Source organism: Oncorhynchus masou, chromosome 30 (genome assembly GCF_036934945.1).
Source record: "Oncorhynchus masou masou isolate Uvic2021 chromosome 30, UVic_Omas_1.1, whole genome shotgun sequence".
NCBI lineage: Eukaryota > Metazoa > Chordata > Actinopteri > Salmoniformes > Salmonidae > Oncorhynchus > Oncorhynchus masou.
This window is the reverse complement of record NC_088241.1, coordinates 26,044,412-26,050,411: the sequence shown is the minus strand read 5'-3', so window position 1 is coordinate 26,050,411 and position 6,000 is coordinate 26,044,412.

The window sequence follows — 6,000 nt, the reverse complement described above, 5'->3', positions numbered from 1 at the left end:
GTGCTAAAATGTTGTTCCCATAGTTTTTTCATTTTACCTTTATTTAACTAGGCAAGTCAGTTAAGAATAAATTCTTATTTTCAATGACAGCCAAGGAACAGTGGGTTAACTGCCTGTTCAGGGGAAGAATGACAGATTTGTACCTTGTCAGCTCAGGGATTTGAACTTGCAACCTTCCGGTTACTAGTCCAAAGCTCTAACCACTAGGCTACCCTGCCTTCCCAAGTAATACTTGTAATAATACATAACCCATAATACCTGCATTTACAGTGCCTTGCAAAAGTATTCATCCCCCTTTGCATTTTTCACATTTTGTTGTATTACAACCTGCAATTTAAATTGATTTTTATTTGGATTTCATGTAGTGGATATACACAAAATAGTCCAAACTGGTGAAGTGAAATCAGGGTTGGGTTATAAAAAAATATAAAAAACTTTCAACATCCCACAGAGCCCCATTAAATCCATTATTAAAAAAATGAAAAGAATATGGCACCACAACAAACCTGCCAAGAGAGGGCCACCCACCAAAACTCACAGACCAGGCAAGGAGGAGATTAATCAGAGAGGCAACAAAGAGATCAAATATAACCCTGAAGGAGCTGCAAAGCTCCATAGTGGAGGTTGGAGTATCAGTCCATAGGACCACTTTAAGCCGTACACTCCACAGCGCTGGGCTTTCAAATCAAGTCAAAGTTTATTTGTCACGTCCGCCGAATACAACAGGTGTAGACCTTACAGTGAAATGCTTACTTACAGGCTCTAATAGTGAGGAGAAGAAGAAAAGAATGTGTGTGTGTAGGTAAGTAAAGAAATAAAACAACAGTAAAAAGACATTTGAAAATAAGAGTAGCAAGGCTATATACAGACAACGGTTAGTCAGGCCTATTGAGGTAGTGTGTATATGTGGGTATGGTTAAAGTGACTATGCATATATGATGAACAGAGAGTAGCAGTAGCGTAAAAAGAGGGCTTTATGGAAGAGTGGATAGAAAAAAGCCATTGAGTAAAGAACAAAATAAGCAAACACGTTTGGTGTTCGCCAAAAGTGTCACAACTTCCTCCGAAGTTGGTCCCTCTCCTTGTTCGGGCGGCGTTCGGAGGTCGACATCACTGGTTTTCTAGTCGCCACCGATCCATTTTTCATTCTCCATTTGTTTTGTCTTTTTTCTACACACCTGGTTTCCATTCACATAATTATATGTTCCTTATTTAACCCACTGGTTCCCCCATGGACTTGTGTGTGTTTGTTCGTTGTAAATTGGTCTGTATTTGCGAGCTTGATTATTTTCCTTCTTGGAATATTTGTTGTTTTGAGTAAAGTTATGTGAATTACTCATCTCTGTGTCCTGCGCCTGACACCGCCTTACCTGCTACACCTAGACGCCTTACAGAAACACACATCACGAAATGGAGTCAGCAGGTGCACATAGCCCTCCTTTTGCTAGTAGAGGAGCGCGCCCAGCAGCACGCGACCATGTTGCAAAGTCTCGGCACAGCCATGGATCACGTGCTGCAAACAATGGAGCGATGGGAGAGAGGAGGTTGTCCAGCGTCCCCATCATCATCACAACAACACACACCACTGTCCACCCCTTCTTCACCTGGTCCCAGTGGGATTCGGCTCACGCTCCCGAGGGAATATGATGGGACGGCTGCCTTCGGGACGCGAGAGCGTGTCCGCCCTCGTCTCCTGTCTATCCGGGAAAGCCCTTGAGTGGGCCAACGCTGTATGGGGAGACCACTATTTTTATTTTATTTTATTATTATTTCTTTTTTTACCTTTATTTAACTAGGCAAGTCAGTTAAGAACACATTCTTATTTTCAATGACGGCCTAGGAACAGTGGGTTAACTACCTGTTCAGGGGCAGAACGACTATGAGGATTTCACCTGCCGCTTCAGGGCGGTTTTTGACCATCCACCTGAGGGTAGAGCGGTGGGGGAATGCTTGTTTCACCTAAGACAGGGGACGAGGAGCGCACTGGACTGGATGGAATGACAGGGCCCTGATCGACCATTACCAATGCAGTCTGCGTGAGGATGTCCATCGGGAGATGCCCTGCAGGGACATCATCCTTACATTCGGCCAGCTGGTGGACCTGTCCATCCGCCTGGATAACCTGCTGGCCACCCGCGGACGTCCGGATCAGGGTCCGTCAGTTCCATCCCCCAGCAACTCCGCTCCGACACCTATGGAGCTAGGAGGTGCTGCTCTTAGGGTGACCGGAGGGGGGGCCATTCCCTGCACCATCTGTGGCCGCAGAGGGCACACTGCTGGTCGGTGCTGGGGAGGTTCCTCAGGGAGTCGAGGCAGCAGGCAGGGCACTGTCGTGTCACTCCAGGTGAGTAGACACCAGACTCACCCAGAGCCTCCTGTTGCTCACAGGTTTGTGTTTATAGAATGTCCTGAGTTTTCCCAGCATTCCCAGCATAAGGCGCTAGTAGATTCAGGCGCAGCTGGGAACTTCATTGACCGTTCATTTGCCCATAGTTTAGGGATCCCCATTGTTCCTGTTGATATGCCCTTCCCTGTGTATGCCTTAGATAGTCGACCATTAGGGTCAGGGCTGATTAGGGAGGCCACAGCTCCAATATGCATGGTTACGCAGGAGGGTCATGAGGAGAGAATCAGTATCTTCCTTATTGATTCTCCTGCGTTTCCCGTGGTGCTGGGCCTACCCTGCTTGGCCTATCATGACCCCACTATTTTGTGGCAACAGAGGGCTCTCAAGGGATGGTCACGAAAGTGCTCGGGGAGGTGTGTAGGTGTTTCCATCTGTGTGACTACGGTGGAGAGTCCAGACCAGGTCTCCACAGTGCACATCTCCTTAGAATATGCCGATTTGGCTACCACCCCGATTCAACTACCACCCCATCGACGGGGGGATTGTGCGATAACTCTCCTGGTAGACGCAGCACTTCCCAGGAGTCACGTGTGGCAGCTATGGAAACATATGTGTCCGAATCTCTGGGGCAGGGATACATTCGGCCTTCCACTTCACCTGCCTCCTTGAGTTTATTTTTTGTGAAGAAGATGGATGGAGGTCTACGCCTGTGTATTGACTATCGAGGTATCAATCAGATCACTGTGAGGTACAGCTACCACTGCCTCTCATAGCCAGTGCGATCGAGTCAATGCACGGGGCTCGCTTCTTCACAAAATTGCATCTCAGGAGCGCTTACAACCTGGTGCGTATCCGGGAGGGGACGAGTGGAAGACAACATTTAGTACCACCTCTGGGCACTATGAGTACCTTGTCATGCTGTACGGGTTGATGAATGAACCATCAGTCTTCCAGGCATTTTAGACAAGATTTTCCGGGACCTGCACGGGCAGGGTGTAGTGGTGTATATCAAAGACATTCTGATATACTCCGCTACACGCGCCGAGCATGTGTCCCTGGTGCGCACGGTGTTTCGTCGATTGTTGGAGCATGACCTGTACGTTAAGGCTGAGAAATGTGGTTAAGGCTGAGAAATGTCTGTTCTTCCAATAGTCGGTCTCCTTCCTAGGGTACCGCATCTCCACGTCAGGGGTGGAGATGGAGAGTGACCGCTTTTCAGCCGAGGGTAATTGACCGACTCCAACCACGGTAAAGGAAGTGCAGCGGTTCTTATGGTTTGCCAACTACTACCGGAGGTTTATCCAGGGCTTTGGACAGGTAGCGGCTCCCATTACCTCACTGCTGAAGGGGGGACCGGTGCGACTGCAGTGGTCAGCTGAGACGGACAGGGCTTTTGGTCACTGTTACGAGAATTATGTTCTCAAGGTTCATAACCCAATTCAATTATACTACTCAGTCTGCAACCCAGAATTTGTAAGATACTGGTCGAATGAAACAGACGGAGGCCCAGCTAAAATAGTCAAAAAGGTTTATTCACGAGAGTGCTGGTTAGTTGTACAAAACCATTCATTTTATACTGGCTTTTTACGCACACACTTTCACACACAAACAGACTCCTTATGCACATACTTTCACAAACAAACATTAGGTATCCTACACACACACTGTCCTACTACCCAGCTGAAAAAGATTAGGGGAGGCCGTGAGAATCACTCCCCGTTCTCCCTCAAGATAGGGAGACCGTGGGAAGTACTTCCCGTTCTTTGCCCAATCTCTCACAGGCCCTAGCCAGGTCGGCACCGAATTCTGCTAAGACAGTCTGTGTTTAAAATACTATAAAGACATTCTCACGCCCTGAACTTAGAGATCTTTTTTTATGTCTCTGTTTTGGTTAGGTCAGGGCGTGAATTCTATGTTTTTTGTTTCTATGATTTTCTATTTCTATGTTTTGGCCGGGTATGGTTCTCAATCAGGGACAGCGGTCTATCGTTGTCTCTGATTGGGAACCATACTTAGATACCCTTTTTCCCACCTGTGTTTGTGGGAGGTTAACTTTGTTTGATGGCACATAGCCTTAAATGTCACGGTTTGTGTCTGTATTGTTTATTGTTTATATATATATTGTTTATATCATATATATATATATTGTTTATATCATCTATTATGGCTGCTGTCCCTGTACAGGGATCAACATCAGGGAAAATTTCAGAGTGACAACTAATAGTACTCGATAAAACTCAAACTTTCATTAAAACACACATGCAGGGTACTCAATTAAAGCTACATTCGTTGTGAATCTAGCCAACATGTCAGATTTTTAAAATGCTTTTCGGCGAAAGCATGAGAAGCTATTATCTGATAGCATGCAACCCCCCCGAAATACCTGAAGGGGACGAAAACAAAATAATTAGCGTAGCCGGCGCTACACAAAACGCAGAAATAAAATATAAAACATTCATTACCTTTGACGAGCTTCTTTGTTGGCACTCCAATATGTCATATAAACATCACAATTGGGTCTTTTTTTTCGATTAAATCCATCCATGTATACCCAAAATGTCCATTTATGAAGCCCGTCTGATCCAGGAAAAAACAGCTTTCCAAAACGCAACGTATTTTTTTTAAATTAAAAAAGTTGCCTTATAAACTTTGAAAAAACACTTCAAACTACTTTTGTAATCCAACTTTAGGTATTAGTAAACGTTAATAATCGATCAAATTGATCACGGGGCGATCTGTATTCAATAGCAGCAAGTCTTGAAATCATGGTCGATATTCTCTCTTTCATAACTTCCCCTGGTGTACCCGATGACAGGAAGTGCCTATTCCTCATTTCACCAAGGATTAACTTCAACTCAATTCCCAACACTTGCGACATCGTGTGGAAGCTGTAGGAACTGTAAACTGGGCGCTATCTATTTTCCCTTGCCATAGACAATACAGAAAACTGGCGGAGGGATATTTTGTTTTGTTTTTTGTGAACCATTTTCCTTGGGGTTTTGCCTGCTACACACGTTCTGTTATAGTCACAGACATGATTTAACCAGTTTTAGAAACTTCAGAGTGTTTTCTATCCACACAAACTAATAATATGCATATACTATATTCCTGGCATGAGTAGCAGGACGTTGAAATTTTGCGTGATTTTTAATAAAAAGCTGAAAAAATTCACACACTCTTTAAGAAGAAGTATGTATGCTCACCACACTGCACCTTGGTCCTCTTTTTCCAACGGCCGTGACAGAACCTCCCACCAACAAAGGACCAAGCAGCGTGGTAAAGAGGACTCCTGGACATGCAAGGAGATTCTGGATGGTAAGGGAATCTGGAGGTAGGCTGGGGAGTATCGCCATCCACAGGAGGAACTGGAGGCAGCTAAGGCGGAGCAGCAACATTATGAGGGAACACGGCTGGCAAGGAAGCCCGAGAGGCATGGCGAGCATGTGACTGGTCAGACCCCATACGCACTGTGTCGAGGCTGAGCATTCACAGGCCGGTGTGCTCAGTGCCAGCGTTCCGCATTTGCCTGGTGGAAGCGGGCATCCAGCCAGAACGGGTGGTGCCAGCTCTGCGCTTGAGACCACCAGTGCGCCTCCACAGCCCAGTGTATCCGGTGCCTCTGCCAAGGAAGAGGCCTCCTGTATGTCCCCCCA